The following is an 18,325-nucleotide window of genomic DNA, read 5'->3' on the forward strand; positions in this document are numbered from 1 at the left end:
AGTGATGAAATTAACACTGAATACAAAAACAACTTAAACAGGCCAGTTTTCATTTATTCATGTCTGTTAGGATATTGTTAATCAACAGAGATCTGACTTCTTAAATAGTTGCTGTGTTGAATACAGTAACATTGCACTAATTACTCAGACAATGCTGTCTGTAAACTCTTTAGCTTTAATTCAGCTAAACACAGATTGATTCAGTGTTGGAGGTACAGCTCATGTACAACATCAGGTCACTACATTATGCTTTTTATAGCCCTTTCAAATGCAATTAAAGTAAATGGGGAAAAACATGGGGCAGTATGAAAGTTATTAAAAGCCCTGTATTACGCACTTTTTAATGCCTTTTCGACATAAGGATGTGACCCTGGTGTGTCTACAGACCCAAAAAACAATGAAAAAAGACCCTCCTCTGTTTCTCCTCCTCCATGTTTCAGAAAATGTGGTTGGCAGATATTGTATCATAACTCCCTCTCAGACTGCTTTTTGTGGGTGTCGGATTGAATGTTCAAGTGCACCCTGATCACTGTACAGGTAATGATTCAGGCATCTTTGCCTCTGCAGTGAATGAATCCGCAAGTGAGACGAAATCTGATCTCTAGAAAATTCAACGTGTCCATCAACCAGCGGTCCTGACTTGCAATGATTGAATGAATCAAATGATGCCAAGGTCCTCTGAATGGACAACCAAAGGTCATTGTTGAAAGGTGATGCTGCATTTCTAAACAGCTCATTTGACTGTTTCAAATGAACAGAATAGGCACTCTTGGTTCTTGCTGTTGGCTTTTAGTATCAACATGTCGCAGGTTGTTTGTCAGTCCCTTTCAATGCCAACCCCCAATGATTCTTGATCTCTTACCCTTATCGTTTTACTATGATGAAGGTCACATGTTTAGATGACTAACACTAATGTTACATATGTGTCCAACCATCAAATCACAGTCTTCTCCTTAAATGTGTAATAAACAACAAATGATGTTGTTTTTCGCCTGATCACACTTCATTTAAGGAATTGATTGACCCGCACATATATGTCAGATATCTCTTTTCTTAGCCCAGTGGTTATAGTGTATTGATGTATCTTTTGCACACAGCTGCATCTCCAAAGAACGTCCCCGTATGGCCCCTGACATGGTTGACAAGGGATGAGGGACACCTGCGGAACCTCCATGTTATATTACACATAGACCTAGAATGGCTGTCACTTAAGATTCGTTTTCAAAATAATTGCAACAAAGCTGTTACAAAATTATTTAACATGCACAAAATATAAACAAATAAATAAAAATAAAACAATGAGAATGAATGCAGGCACAAATTACATGAGCAGCAAAATTATAATTTTTTTTTTCTGGCTGTGTAAACACTCTGTGACTCTTCAGGATTTCTTAACCTGTACTTTGTTGTTGTTTCTTTGTCACAACAGTCAATATCGTAGTGCACAACGTTCCCTCAGGGCTCATTGGCTCCTTTGACTACATGACTAGCCAACCAGGAAGTGTTGACAGTTTATCCCATACTGGCTCATCACCCCGCTAATTATCCTTGAGTCTTTTGGTTTATGTGCATTTCTGTTTGTGTATCTGTATATGTAGGTGTGTTTGTGTCTGTCCGTCATTCCTCTGTATTAGCATCACAGCTGTTTCATCTTTGCCACGGCTACAGCAGGGTGGCTGCTGGACGTGACATATGAGAGGGGAAAAAATATGATTTCAGAGAAGTCAGTTACAGATTGGAACGATGAAGGCCAAAGATGATGTAAAAGAAAAGACAATGTAACTATGTGTGGATAATCTTACTTTATCGTTTTATTCAAAACTGTAGAGGCGTAAATGTAACTGGAAACCAAAAAGGAGACACTATTATATTTAAAAACTTTCAAATTTGAGATGAGGAACTTAAAATTGGCTAACGCAAAAGCAAAAACTCAGGAGTATCCAGGCTATTCAAGGAAATTGCCCCTCGAAGGTGAAATAATTTGCAAATTTGAACAAAGAATGAGCTAAAACTTCAAAGAACTCTCAAAAACAACATCACAAAAAATGAAGACCCCTGGTGAGCACTTGTTGTGCAAAGAGCTGACAATTGCTCGGCAGAATATATTAACAGGCTCTCAAACTGTCATTTAAATGTCAAATTAAGTGTCTGCTTTATTTAACCAGTAAAAATAAAGCAAGTCCAAAATAAATTGCCTTCACCAATATCCTGAAACCCTGCTAACAGTCATCTGTTATCTGTCTCAAAAACTGTCAAGACAAACGCATAAAAAACAACAATAATAAAACAGATTGATAGCAGTGTCAGAAGGACAGCTCAGAAATACTTAGTGCGACTGTGAAAATGGTAATTCAAATTCAAATAAAGCAATTGCTAGAAACTGATTTCCTCTCAATCAAGATGGCATGACTGACAATTCCTGTGCATTGATCTTCTATTTATATATTCAAATGAGGTAGATTTGGTGTGCTTTGTTAGTTAAAAGCATCGTATTTATTCTCTTGTTGTTTTTCCGACCTCCCTAATGGGTGAGACGCATACACACACAGAAGGAGAGACAGACAGACAGACAGACAGAGAGAGAATCCAACACAGAAACAGAAGTGATAATGACTCTCCAGGGCTAGCATGCCTTTTGGCCAGACCACTTCCTCTGTCTGAATACATGACTCAAGAGTCACATTAGAATAGGGAACTGTGTGTGTGTGTGTGTGTGTGTGTGTGTGTGTGTGTGTGTGTGCGTGTGTGTGTGCGTGTGCTCCATTCCTTCGGGCTCGTAGCGATGCTGTGAATCTGTGAGTCAAGGGTTGGACTTGACTGCTGTGATTCATTGGCTAACATTAGAGGAGGGCGGTGTGTGTGTGTGTCGCAGAGGTCAAAGCACTAGGGTTAAAAAAATAAATAAAAAAAACTGCGGTGTGACATGCCCCGTTGGCTTACATTTTCTCACTAACTGACTAATCACACCGCATTTGTACATTTGTCTGTGAATAGCGATGACTGTCCATTTGAGTGTGTCTGGATGAGCCTTTAAATGTGTGTATATACGTGATGGTTTGCATGTGAGTGTTCATCTGTGTCTGTGACTGTGATTAATTAAACAGAAATGTATGTGGTGTGTAATTGGTGTGATGCTACCAAAAACACAAGTGATTTGTTACTACTTCTCTTCATCTACTGAGTGAGGTGACAAGCAGGACAAACTCTGGTAGACTTTTGTCATTAATAATACAGACTGATAGTTTAGGATTGGATTCAGTCTTGTAATCTCCTTCATTTGTTTTGCGGTCCTTGACTTTCCACCAAAATTAGAACATAGAAAACGGCGATTAGGACCAGCATCACCCTGTCGGGGTTCATTTTGCAATAATGACTGCCTCGCTGTACGCTATCTCACTTATTACATGGATTCATGCTAAAGAAATCAAAAATTTAACACAAAATACTGACTTAAAAATGATTTCATTGATTGTAAATATGATTAGATTTTTTTGCTTCTGCTATTAAATGTGCGTCCATAGCAACGGTATTTAACAGCACTGTGTAATGAGTAAGGGATGACGTACAGCGAGCCTCTCCTTGTTATGATGGTGGTTAACAGGGAATCATTTGTCACCAGTGACAGGTAGTTTGAGAAGGTAAATGCATTTCTTTATTTAGTTTTATTTTTTTCGTTTTCGTGTGTCTCCTCCGTCAGAGTAGCAGTAATAGCTGCCCGGCTGTAATCACAGTGATTATCTCAAGAACTGAGACAAAGCACACATAGTAGGAATATTTCACCAACTGTGAGTGAATGGAGACAATTTCTCAAACCTCCATAGTTTTCATTCACAGAACCTTTCCCATGTTCTCAGTTTTAGCTAATGTCAGTCCAGTCTGTTCTCTACATTCAATTTAGGGCTGCATATTCAGATGTGTATGATCAAAGGAGGTTTTAATTTACGGCTCTTAAAGCTGAAATCTGATACTTTCCACATGTTTTCTTCAGTAACGAAAAGTGTACAGATGTCGTGGAAGCGTTTTGTAAAAGCTCACTGCTTAATTCAGTCAGCATCTGCAAAAACAGAAAATTTCTGGATGAAATGGTGACCTTTTACTCATTCTCTCTCTCTCTCTGTCTTCTATCACCATCTTAGACGTATGGGAGACTCAACGATTGAACAACAATGAGGGCTGTTTTGCTCCCTCCGTTTATAACACTCCCACTTTGTCTATGCCTTTCTTTCTTTTAGCACTGCCTCTGTCCCTGTCTGGACTGTGCCTTCATTTTTTTCCCTCCCTCTCCTTGTTGAGCCAAACCTCCAACAGCAGCATTAAAATACATTGGAAAATGCCTGGAAACTATACAAAGAATAAAAACAGGCTTGACCCTGTTTTCTCCCCCATCTGTTCCCCCATCTCTCTCTCTCCTTCTCTCTCTAAGGATCAGTAGTAATAAAGGTGATTCATTCATGTACAAATGTGATATATCCACGTCTGCCATGGCACACTATGTGCGATTGTGTATGCGGCTGACTGTGTGTGTCCTTTCATATTTTTCCCCTTGCTCCATGTATTACTTGAGTCAGGGATATGTGGGAAACGGTGGTCTTACTGTACCTTGTCTGCACAATGGTTACAAAAGGAATAATTCATACATATGAGAATTAAAGGAGGAGAGTTATCGGTATATTAGTTGCGAATTGTCCTTGTGCAGCCAGTTTCCTTTTCACATTGGACAAGGCCTTTCAAACATTCATCTACAGAGATTTTTATCCACACAGCTGGCATGGCTGAAAGGTGGATTTTCACAACTATCTTTGTTAAGATAATAGATGTTGACTCTTATAACCACTGGGAAAGTGGTTTTTTGACAATGATCATTTTTGATCAGAGTTTTAACACATTGTTATTCATTCAATTAAAACCATAACTCCAACTTGGCAAGTTGCTGTTTCTGTTCTGAATTGACCACAGTGAACATCAACTGACCTTAAGCCATGAAACTTAAGGATTATGTTTGAATAAGCGTTTGAACATGAACATGAAATGGATGTAGAATGTGTTGTTTGTTCCCACAGCGTGGCCTGAAGGCGACATTTGTCCCTTCTGTGTTCTCACAGCCACTGCATCATCGTTTGTTCCTGCCACATTGGTGTCATTTGGCACGGTGGTGTGTCCGTTCTTACATGAACCAAGATGGTGGGAAAGCAGAGAGCCGTGGGCTGCTGCAAAGCTGATAAACTCTTTAAGTTCAGTTTTTACAGATATCAGAATTGCAGCTTTCTCCGATGGGTAAGACAAACACTGTGACATTACTCTCCTTTGTCATCGTTGCATGAAGATGTTATAAGGCCATTTCTGTTGTGATGTAAAAGTCTACTGCTGTTTACAGTAAATTGACCAGTATGGGTTTAAGCTCTTGCCAAAGGAGATGCACTCAAGGACACCACAAACACGCAATGATTGTCTATTGCCACGACCAAACATGTAACCATTCATTCACAACCTCCTATAATCCTAAACACTATTTAAACCAGATGTGATATCTTTTCTTTTTGCCAGGATGAGAAAGAGGGTCATCAGGGGTTTAAAATGAGACTTTCTGTTACTGTAAAAATCCACTCTTACTCTCCAGAACAAATCCCAGAGCTACTCTGCTGTAGATGCAAAGCTGTGGTCTGTAAGGTCTTTTTTTTTGTTTTCTTTTTGTCTTTTTTTTTAATGTCTGGTTCTTTCAGGCAACATGTTCTGCAAGGAGAGATTTAACGAGATGAGGGATGGGTATAATGAACCAACCAGAGAGCAAATGGAAGGAGTGAGAGAGAGAGAGAGAGACAACTGCCAGAAACAAACAAAGCGTTGTGATGTGTCTGTCCAGCAACTGTCAAGTGACGTTTTCATAAACTTTTGAAAGGTTGCAGAGATTTTTTACCGTAAATGATCATCGTTTCCATCTGCCAGGGTTGGAACAAATGTGTTAGATTCGTGAGAATTAAAACTACTGAGACTAAGGAGTGAGAGACTGAGAAGACAGAGAGGGACACAGAAAACAGACGGACAGAGTCGGTGTATTAAAGTTCACTTTGGGTGTCTCGTTTCGGTGGCTGGCTCTTTGTGGTCTGTTAAAAGCTTAAAAACAGAGCGGTGCTGAAAACAGACACCCAGCGTTTAGCTCACACCACGAAACCTGAGGCTTAATTGCCTTTCAATTAGAGGAACTAATAGGCCTCTGTGTGTGTGTGAGTGTGTGTGTGTGGTGAAGCGATTACAAAGAAAGAGCTGCAAAGCTTTCTCAGCATTTGCAGAAATAAGTATTAATGAGAGGCAAGCAACTCGACTCGACACACACAAGCACACACCCACACTTACTGCTAAGTTAGAATTCTTTGTGTGTGTGTGTGTGTGTGTGTGAGTGCATGCACCCACGCATACTTGTATGTCTATGTCTGTGTGTACTTGTGTAGAGGTGGCTGTTAAGCTATTAGTGAAATTCAAATGCTAATTACCACCCACAAGACCCCACGTCTACTGTGTACACACACACACACACACACACACACACACACACACACACACAGATTTCCTTCATTCAGCTACTATTGTCTCTAATCAACCTCAGTTTAACATTGCTATTATCTTTTTACATTAAAAATAATGAAGTACCAAATGTTCTGTTGCTCATTAATGTCCAGAACATGGACATCAAAATAATAGTTATTAGTAAATGTAATTATTATTGAAGTTTATAATTATACCGTTTACTTTGCTCTCTCTCTATCATTTCTAGAGCCACATCTACTGGGCATCACCCCCAGTAGATGTGGTGGGAACTAGCATTGTTCACAACCAATCATGTCACTTGTTATCCATCTCTTTAGAGGTAATGTACTTTGTGTCATGGAGCTTTGATAGATATTTGATGGAGACACAACAGCATTAACTGATGTCCTTGTGTGGAAGGGTCAAATGTCAATGAATATGCACTCTCTGAGTTTGGAAGGAGTAAACACAAAGTGTTGGCAAAGTTGTCAGCAGTTGTTTCATCCTCGCTGTGCTTTTTGTTCTGTTTTGTTCTGGGGACAGACGGTGATACACAGATACACCTGTACTTACTTGTAATGGACGATCTCCTGTATAAATCACGTCATGTTTTTTTTACTATCCGTCAGTGTGCTTTCTATTTCAATACAGGTGATTGTGTGAAATTGAAAAGTAATTTGTAGCACAATTACTTTTACCAGAGTACTAATTACAGTAACACCATTACTGCGATTTAGGGAGAAAAGTTAGTAATGAGCATCGTATCCAACGTCGCTATTGGCACAACAAAAAAGTGGCATGTTATGCTAATTTGAGGAATGCTAAATAAACAATGTGCTACCAGCACAACAAACCTCCATTTGTTGCCTTCAGCTAACTAGCACCTAATTAACTCTGCCATTGTTGTGTTTGGGAAGTCTAATTCACACCGTTAAAGTTCTTCATTTCATAAAAATAAACTCAGTTTACATGTGTATTTTTGTTTTGCTCATTTTGATTAGCATCCTCAATTACTGAGAATCACACTAATTTGTATGGAAATAATATGCAATTTGTGGTAAATTATGTGCAATCAGAACAATTCTTTCTGCTAATGAGACAGAAATGGCTTTTTAAAATCATTTTGCAAGCATGTTTTGTGCCTTTTTAATAGAGCCTGGGACCAGTATTGTTTTACGTTTTTGCATGTCTATCTTAAGTACCATTACTCATTCATAATTTACCCAGTCAAACCTGTTTTTCCAGAATTTAAACATTGAAATCAATGTTTAAAGCTTGTACTGCAGCTTGGTCTGCTCCACTGTAGCATTCACAAAAAATGTAAGCCTTTGCTAACATCCACCATGTATAAAAACCTCAGACAGACAGACATGTTTCAGCATGGTGCGTCGCAAACGCTGTTCCTGATTTGGTCTTCAAATTCGTATGGAAATCCTCTGGGCTGGAAACAAGTTAATGACCGAACCAATCAGCTCTCTGTGTTCTTCCAAATGAGCAACCGAAATAGACAGTGGAACAACGGGCGTGCTGATGAGATACAGTTAAGCTTGAGGCAAAACAATGCAGCTCCAATTAGCCTGCTGACCGCTGTTTATTGGCCACTGGCTTGCATGGGAATGCCCTCTTGATTGGCTTTAACTTTGTGACTATTAGGCCTTTCACTTCTGACAATTGGAAAGACAAACTCAACATTAGGGATGCTCGCAGTTAATTGTGACAAGTAATTTCCAAATTGCCCAACAGTAGAATTAAAAGTGTGAAAATGTAAAAAAAAAAAAAAAAGTGGCAATGTTTTGTAAAGACCTTCTACTGACAACCATGTTAGAATTAATTAATTGACCAGCACTTTAATTATCCCTCTCCATCGTGCTCCATTCTTCTCTGTCTCCGTCTCTGGTCTCTACTGCCTGTTTTTCTGTCTCCTGCCTTCTCTCTTGTGCTTTCTCCATATATAATTCTCACCCCGTTTTTCTTTTTCTGTCACAGTCCAGTAGGATCCATCAGTACAATCATAGCTTTGTATTACAGCATTAGAATTACACTGTAATTACTGTGGGAGAGGAATGAGGTATAAATATGGATAATCACATGGTGCTGCAGAACACTGCACTTTTTTCCCTCTGTAGTTCTTGTGTTTTCCACTTTATTTTTCATCTCTCTCTTTGACAAAATGGCTCATAACCTTCAGACATTTTATTGTGCTGCTCATCCAGTCCTCCAGTCTTCTGTACATCCACACATGGTTAACAACAACAACAACAAAAAGAACACTCACTAAGGACATCTGCAGAAGTTCAGAGTTCACAGTCACACACACACAGTCCTCATCACAAGAGATTCATGAGGGTGTCGCTGCACCTTTTAATCTGAGGGAGTGAGAGAGAGATAAAAAGACAGATGAGGATGACAGGAGACGTGCCAAGACAAACAAGGAGAGTAAAGGGAATAGTCATTGGGAAAAGATGCTGCTTAATCATAAGAACAGACACACACACACAAACACGCACACAATTCCTGAAATAGAAATGGGAGAGGGAGGAAAGTTTGAGGAATTTATGCTATGGAAAAGCAAGCAAAACCTGAAACTCTCTGTGACTCTTGCTCACTCTGTCTTTCTCACTCCATTTCTCTATGTGCGTGTGTGCGTGTGTGTGTGTGTGTGTGTGTGTGTGCGTGTGCGAGGTTTTGGTCTATAGCCCCTAAGGGAGGGAGAGAAAGAGAGAGGTGGGGGATGTGGGGGGGTGGGTTAGGGGGCAGGAAATGGTGGCGTCTGGAATTGATTTGAGGCTAAAGGAAAAATAAAATACTTGGGATTCTTAAAGGCTCGGGGAGCAGGGACAGACGACCACAAAGAAATGAAGAAAGGTAGGAGAGAGAGAGAAAGAGAGGCCACATAACCACAAGACAAAAAGGGGGGTATAAGGCATACGTAAAGACGGATTTTCACTTCTCAAATAAAGTCTGTTAGGTCACTATGAGCACACTGTGGCCAAATCTTATGTCCCTCTTGAGAAATGCACAAAGGGCTTTACAGGTTACATGGTGGCAGGTTTTAAAGTCTTTGTGTCTGGTGCTGGTACAGATTGTTGACAAATAAACAACAAGAGTGACTATAAATATTGTCAGATGACTTAATATTCAAGCCCTGGAACCAATTTTGCCTGCAAAGTGCCTGTGAATGAATGAAACCATATGTAGGAATATAAATGATAACTTTGTCATAGTTGCCTGCAGAGTAGCAATGAAGAAATATAAATGAGGAAGATTTAGAAAATCAGGAAGAAGAGGATAAGAAGAGGAATGGGAAAGCATATAGTAGCATCTGGTGTGAAGAACTGGAGTAGAGGGGCGAGTAACAGGAGGGAGGCAGAGTAACTTGAGACACTGCCGCAGTGGCTTGACATTCTCTTTAAAACCTGTTTCACACTACAGCTGTGAAACTGTTTATTTTCTATCCCATTTCAGGAGCAGTGTGTCATCCATCTTTGCACCGTGATCACCACACATGTAGGGAATTTACTTGACAAGAGGATCCAACACTGCAAAATGGTAAAAACCTACATAAGCCAATGAAATGCGCAGAAAGCACACCTTGCTGTGTGATATGTATGTATATCATAGATGTATATTAGATGCACAAGAGAGAAACCATGCATTTTTTTTCCTGGTGATTTTCAAAGATGGAAAAAAAGAATTGAGGAACTTAAGTCAAACTTAGACAATTACTCTCCTGATTTTTTTTTTTGTCTCACCTCTGTATGCCTAAGTCCTAAAAAGACCACTCAAAGCTGATGTTAGAAGCTGAAACAGCAGAGGAAATATGAGAAAAGCCCCTCAGCCTGTGTGCCACAATAACTCTTCAATAATTACTTTCAATATTAACAAGTGTATTTGTATAGCAAAGTCAGCAACAAGAGTCTGTAAGAGAGCAAAAAGAAATCATGTAAAGCATATTTTGCCACAACTGTAGCTGGATTGTAATTGAATTCCTCTGAGTTGACGACCCTCACAGCGAGCACCCTCTGACTTGAACTTAAAGAATTAATGCACTCAATTAAAAGATGAAGACGAATGTGTGCAAGATGGGGCTCGTCTAGAAAAACCTAATAATCTATTCAATATTTTGATGTGCCACAACATTTCTGCCATTAAACCTCCACCTGATCAGAATGTCATTACATCAATCATTAAATCAACCTTCAGTTCAGCGTTTTTCACGTGTTAACTGTGAAAAACTGTGAATCACGACACTGCGCAGGACCAATTAATGTGTTATTAACTAATCAGCAGGAAGCTTGTTCATCTTATTAGCAAAGCTCGTTAAACCGACCACCACAATGACGAGCGCTGTTGTGTGTTATTGGCCCCATGCAACATTTACACAGCTGCCAAGCCGCCGCAGATGGAGAGGAAAGAGGCAGGTAAAAATACTTTGTGCTGCCCTTAAGGCCACAGCGAAAGAGTGAGATTACGAGTAAGGAAATAATAGATGATGTTGACAGGGAAATGAAGCGATCAACTGAAATTGATTAACTGAAGCAGTGGGGGAAAGGGAGGAAGAAAGTGAGCAACAGAGGGGGGATTTGTGTCCAGCCAGTTTAGCCATGTGTGTTCATGCTTTAGCAAGCTCAGCGAGCCAGTTCCAACATGATGAATAGAGACTAAAGATATTAAAACATGGGACAGAAAGAGAGAGAGAGATATCAAAGGGAGGCTGAGAGGATAGGAGGTGGAAATCCTCTTTTTTTTCCATTCTTCCCCATAGAGAAATGAGAGAGTTAATCCTCAGAGGCTTACATTTGTTTTTTCTCTATCTCTCTGTATTTCAGTATCTCTGCCTTCTGACATCCACTCTGCTCCCTCCTGATCTTCGCTTTTTTCTCCCTCATATTCTCTCCCTTTGTTTTTCAGCTCTTGTTCTGCTGTTAACCATCATCCATATTTGCATCTCTTCTATTTTCCCTCCATGTTGTCCTCTTGTAGAATTCCATGTCCCTGAATCACCATCTTTTCCTCTCTCCCTCCTTGTCTCGCCCCTCCATCCCCCTGATTCCTTGCAGGGTTTATGGGTTTATGATGCATGGTAATCTCACTGCAAACACATTTATCTGCTCATTCTGTGTCTTCCTTTTTCTCTTTTTTCCCTTCTTACTCAGCAGGGCTCTGATTTGTGTGATGATGCTTATGGGATATTTACATACGATTTGTGCATATAGGACAGAGTGAAATGTATAGACAGACGAATGGAATAGGGCGGAACTGAGCAATGAAATGCAGAACAGAGCAAAGAAGAGCTAAACAAGATGAAACAGAGCAGCGAATACAAATTCAGAGCACAACACCACAGATAAAGGCCAGTGGAGAGCAGAGCAGAATTAAAATGAAATCCATGAAAGTTCTACATGCAGGGATAAGAAAAAATAAACTCCCTTAGGATCTTTAAAAATCTGTGAGAAAAAGAAAAGCATCCATCCATCCATCCATCCATCCATCCATCCATCCAGTAATAAAGCATCTCATTTGGATCACAAAGCATTATTTTTCTTGTTCATGTGGAAATCCAGTTCAGGTGGCTTTGTGGCAGGAGGCTTGGTTGATCAAGCCAAACCTGTAATCTCATATTGGAGGATAACTCCATATCTTCCATCCTTTGAGCCCCCCAAAAGTAATTTCTCTCCATTCTGAAATGCCATTTTCTCCTCATAGTAGATCCCTTAAGCTTTCAAATTAAACAGTGTCACCTGATTTCATCACTCAGTGTTCCCAAAGCTCTGATCATTACATCATCACCTGTGTAGCTGTTTTATAAGCAAACATCCAGGACAACTTTTTACACAAAATCAGGCTGCAACAGAAAAGAGATTCCCAATGCCCCTTCATCAGGTTTTGTGGGTTCGCCATAATTTACAGGTGAAACTCTAGTGTCAGGTATCTTGGGACACCTGGGAATAATATCCTAAACAGCAACTAATCACTCCTGCCACAGAAAGATGGAACGCCGTGTCCGGTGTTGTGCCTTTCTCTAATTTTCGGATACTTACACTACAGACCGGCAGGTTTGCTAAATGTTTTCTGGCATGGCATTTCATGATACCTGGCTATCGAAGTTCAAATTTTTCAGCTGCCATTTGAATTTGCCAATCTCTGAAGGTGCCTAAGGCACGAAAAGGCAGAAAAATGTCAGTGACATTCAATTGTAAGTTTTAATTTAAGGCCAGTGTTGGCTCTGCCAGGGGGACGATTCCAAATTGCTGGATATTTAATGAAATGAGACTGCAATTAGGCCATTTTGTAACTGTCAATCTACACTGCAGTTTCATCATTGCTCACTTGCAGACAACTTCACCATAAGAGAGAAACACCTCTTGCTTAAGAATTGGGTGCAGTTGAAAATGATCTCAAGTTGAAAGAGTCTGTGGCCAAAACTTCTGATGTAATGCACTTCACACTCATTTTGAGGCATTAAGCTGATGCTCTTATTCAAAACAGCAAAAGGCTGAGTGCGAGAGTAGTATAAGCTTAAACCACCACAGTGCAAATATTACAAAAGACATTCAAAGAAGCATCAAAGCCAAAGTCAGTGTCCAGACAGCATTTGCAGGGACATGCCTCTGTTATCCTCGAATGATCCTAGAGAAGAGATGGAGGTCTGAGCTAGCAAGAGATGGCAGTCGTTTTTTGCTTCTTCTTCTTTTTTTTTTTTTTTTTTTTTACTGTGAAGCTTCCATTAAAAGATTGATCTTCCAGAGATGCCTGATATGTAGCTTCTTTCTGTTTTCTGATGATTCATCAACCCGTCTGCCATCACCACCAACAACTAAGCCTGTCTACAGTTTATAATCTGCTTTATTGTCATTCGTAAGTAACCTTACATTCAACAGGTAATAATGACTGCCAGTTTTTAATGCACTCCAGCCTCACAATACTCACAACTACACAAGCAAAACCACGCAAACTCCAACCTCCGATATCCCAGTAAGACAGCGTCAGATGATGGATGGGGATAGGAGAAGGCATGTTATTGTAAACAAGCAAAATCTGTAACTGAATTATGAACAGACCAATAACAGCCAAGGAGGTGGTCAGAATAATCTGTTGAGTTTTGAAGCAGAGGTGGAGAGGTTGTGGTTTTTCGTGCGGTTTAATTTAGTCTTTATCATCTGGTTTTTGAACTCCTGATGAGTACATTTATTTACTACCAGCTTCAAAGAGAAACAACCTTGAATCAGTCAAAGAGCTCAGGAAGGGTTTTTTTTGGGTGGGGTTACTTCCTGGCATCCCAAACTGCCACTGTTGCAGCTCGGTGGAATAATTAAATGACATGGCAGCTGTTTGTGTTAGTGTGAGTGGGTGGGAAAGGGCAGTGTCTTTAAAACTCTGCCCAGGTTTTCCAGAGTATTTTATTGATGTGTGCTTTTCTATATCTAGCCCTCAATCAGTCAGACTGCAGGGTAATCAATACTGGTGGAGGGCATTAAAACTCACTCTGTGCGTGTTTGTGTAAATCCCTGGAAAAGGGATCTTCTCTCTAATTCCTGCTCCTTATCTATGCCCCCAGACACCCATCAGTGTCACATATTTAAAGATATATGAGCCCGATAGATAACCAGCTTTAACAACATTTTCCTACTCCACTTTATACTCTTAAAAAAATCTTATAAGGACCGGGTTGCACTCTCCATTGACTTTATGTGTTAGTACTGTTAAGGCAGGAAACTGCTGGAATTTGCATTTTCTGCTTGTTATGTTAACATTCAACGTTGCACCCAAGTTTGTCATGTTGTGCAAATGTCAGACATTTTTTTCTGTAGGTTAAGGAAATAATTTCTAACTGCCAGTGTGACATTAAACACAAGCTTGAACTTTAACTGGTTTCCTTTAAAGATGATGTGTAAAGAATTTCATTTGAACACATTTTTCATCCATGCATCTTCCATCGCAGCTATGAATGTGGAAATCACGTTTTCTCATTCTCAAGTGGCCACAAAATCAGCAATCAACGCGTGATTGTTAACCTCCAGAACATATAAATCACATCCACTGCCAGATGCCACTGTGCTCTAGACTTGGAATTATTACAAACAAATACACAAGCAACAAGGCATAAATTCTGAGTGGAGTAATCGTGACCTGATTGACCCACTTTTTCAGGCACAGTGTCTCATACAGATTTGATCAGATCATTAGTAGATCAGAAAACGGAGTTGGCTTTTGATGTGGTTTGGTATAAACTTTTGGCAGCAGCACAGTATCGTTTCAGGGGAATTCTCACTTCAACATCTCATTTTAGAATCGTTACACTTCAGCTAAACTTAATCTGCAATGATGCTGCTGTAAGCATTACATTTGCTGTAGTTAATGCATGCAAAATCAGCATGCAAGTCAGATAACTGTACTGTATACATGATCTGCATGCAAACAAAGCCAAAGGAGTAATGTGGCAACAACAGAGTGTCTCATGTGAAAATTACTTCCACCTCAGAGAAATGTGAACCAATTCTTGACATTTTGCCATAAATATAGTGATGACAAGTGCGTGTCTCACTGAACCTCCTTGAGTTGGCGTGCCGAGGATTGTGTAGCTAAAGTTTGGAGCTTTGCCGCCAGACAAGATTAATTCTACCCAGCCTTAACCCTTTGGCCGTGGCAAAGCTCTGTGCTTGAACTGCCTGTAAGCTCAAATAGAGCGTAATTTAGAAACCATCTCTCCGTATCATAGAGAGACAGAGAGAGAGAGAGAGAGAGAGAGAGAGAGAGAGAGAGAGAGAGAGAGAGAATGGATGCTTGTCCTAATGTCCTCCTGCTGTCTGTGTGTGTGAGACCAGTAGAGACTGAAATAACTGAGAGACATAGCCCGGGGCTGCAAAACACACACAGGACAGTGAATTTGTTGCTTTCTTTCAACAACAATACGCCAAAAGGAGAAGTCACTAATGGGAGATGGAGAGGTAGAGCTACACAAAGAGAGAGAGAGACAGAAAGAGAAGGGAGGGGGGGGTTGGTGACCTGAGACTGGTTCAGATAAGCACTTTTGTCCCTTTGCTATCTCTTTCTCTACAACACTAAGTCACACACACATACACAGAATCTCTTTGTCAGCTTGCCTGCCGCTGACTTGTCGCTGTGACAGAAGAGGTCATCTGGATGAATGCCTCCTATTATGGGATATGTGCTTAGATCCTAGTTTGGAGGTCAAAAGGTTAAACATCCAATCAGCACACAGCATAACCAAACCCTTTGAAACTTGGAACCATTATAAGTTACCAGTGGAATCAATCGATGTCAATGAGCACACATTTCATAGGCAGCCACAAAGTATAATCCAAGCAAAAGCAGGTGGAGGAAGAGCTTAAGTCTTCATTTATGTCTTACTTTCCACAACAGCTGATGGCATGGTGGAAGAGTAACATTATTTACACCTGAAGCTGTGGAGCACTGAACCCTGTCATTTATTGGATACACAAATGGATGGATTAATAGATGGATGGAAATAAAGACAGAATAATGTGCCCATGTGCACAAATTGTCATAACCATCTTTTCACCCTAATAAAAACAACATACAGTGGGTACGGAAAGTATTCAGACCCCTTCACTTTTTCCACATTTTGTTATGTTACAGCCTTTTTCCAAAATGGATTGCATTCTTTTTTTCCCTCATCAATCTACACACAATACCCCATAATGACAAAGTAAAAAAAGTTTTTCAGAATTTTTTGCAAATGTATTAAAAATAAAAAACTGAAATATCATATGTACATAAGTATTCACACCCTTTATTCAGTACTTTGTTGAGGCACCTTTGGCAGTGATTACAGCCTCAAGTCTTGGGTATGATGCTACAAGCTTGGCACACCTGCATTTGGGGTGTTTTTCCCATTCTTCTCTGCAGATCCTCTCAAGCTCTGTCAGGTTAGATGGGGAGCATCGCTTCACAGCTATTTTCAGGTCTTTCCAGAGATGTTCAATGGGGTTCAAGTCTGGGCTCTGGCTGGGCCACTCAAGGACATTCACAGACTTGTCCCGAAGCCACTCCTTCGTTATCTTGGCTGTGTGCTTCGGGTCATTGTCCTGTTGGAAGGTGAACCGTCGCCCCAGTCTGAGATCCTGAGCAGGTTTTCATCCAGGATGTCTCTATACTTTGCTGCATTCATCTTTCCCTCTATCCTGACTAGACTCCCAGTTCCTGCCGCTGAAAAACATCCCCACAGCATGATGCTGCCACCACCATGCTTCACCGTAGGGATGGTATTTGCCAGGTGATGAGTGGTGCCTGGTTTCCTCCAGACGTGACGCTTGGCATTCAGGCCAAATAGTTCTATCTTGGTTTCATCAGACCAGAGAATCTTGTTTCTCATGGTCTGAGAGTCGTTTAGGTGCCTTTTGGCAAACTCCAAGCGGGCTGTCATGTGCCTTTTACTGAGGAGAGGCTTCCGTCTGGCCACTCTACCATAAAGGCCTGATTGGTGGAGTGCTGCAGAGATGGTCGTCCTTCTGGAAGGTTTTCCCATTTCCTCAGAGTAACGCTGGAGCTCTGTCAGAGTGACCATCGGGTTCTTGGTCACCTCCCTGACCAAGGCCCTTCTCCCTGATTGCTCAGTTTGGACGGGTGGCCAGCTCTAGGAAGAGTCCTGGTGGTTCTGAACTTCTTCCATTTACGAATGATGGAGGCCACTGTGCTCTTCGGGACCTTCAATGCTGCAGAAATTTTTCTGTACCCTTCCCCAGATCTGTGCCTCGATACAATCCTGTCTCGGAGGTCTACAGACAATTCCTTTGACTTCATGGCTTGGTTTCTGCTCTGACATGCACTGTCAGCTGTGGGACCTTATATAGACAGGTGTGTGCCTTTCCAAATCAAGTCCAATCAATTGAATTTAGCACAGGTGGACTCCAGTCAAGTTGTAGAAACATCTCAAGGACGATCAGTGGAAACAGGATGCACCTGAGCTCAGTTTTGAGTGTCATAGCAAAGGGTGTGAATACTTATGTACATGTGATATTTCAGTTTTTTGTTTGCAAAAATTTCTAAAAAACTTTTGTCAGTTTGTCATTATGGGGTATTGTGTGTAGATTAATGAGGAAAAAAAAGAATTTAATCCATTTTGGAATAAGGCTGTAACATAACAAAATGTGGAAAAAGTGAAGGGGTCTGAATACTTTCCGTACCCACTGTATCAACCAATTTCATGTAATGAACTTAGGTTCATCGTACATTTCAAATCAGATGTGGACGTCTGGTTTTTAATAGTTGAATTGTGGCCAAATAGGAATACCAATACGCTGATCTAACCCTGGTATACAGACAAAGAGTAATGATATCACCGTGTACATATGCTGCCTACACTATACTTTGGGAATGCATCATGAATCACACATAGTGTGTTGGTCCTTGATGTTAGAAGACTCGATTTTTTTATTTGATAATATAAGTATGCTTAATAATTATATTGATTTTTTTTATTTTTGGTGCTCTGCCATATCTGTGTAATAATCTCCTTGTCTGTTGTCTTCTATGGTGTCACGACCAAAACTTATTTCAGACTTCAGAATCAAAATTTTCAATGATTTTTTTTCTTCTTTTTTTCAGTGATTCCTGTTTGTTCTACAGTCTGAGTCTTTCTACCTATTTCTCTTTTTCCAGTTTCCAGCCTGCAGTTGAAGAATTAGAATGTGCTGTTCTGATCGGCTCGTCAGCCTGCCAGCCACTGATAAGCACACTCAGGATCGATTAGATCTGCCTTTAATCTATTCAACTTTTTCCAGGCGAATGAAAAAATGCTTAGTATGGGAGATGTGAGGTG

At 40.4% G+C, this 18,325-nt stretch overlaps 1 protein-coding gene across 2 annotated transcripts in view; it reads right to left on the reverse strand.

Moving 5' to 3' along the window:
- The window catches only part of cdh11 (cadherin 11, type 2, OB-cadherin (osteoblast)), an 83,444-nt gene that overhangs the window by 27,818 nt on the left and 37,301 nt on the right, over nt 1-18,325 (reverse strand). The gene's annotated exons all lie outside the window — the stretch shown is intronic.

Source organism: Pempheris klunzingeri, chromosome 12 (assembly GCF_042242105.1).
Source record: "Pempheris klunzingeri isolate RE-2024b chromosome 12, fPemKlu1.hap1, whole genome shotgun sequence".
NCBI classification, from domain to species: Eukaryota; Metazoa; Chordata; class Actinopteri; order Acropomatiformes; family Pempheridae; genus Pempheris; species Pempheris klunzingeri.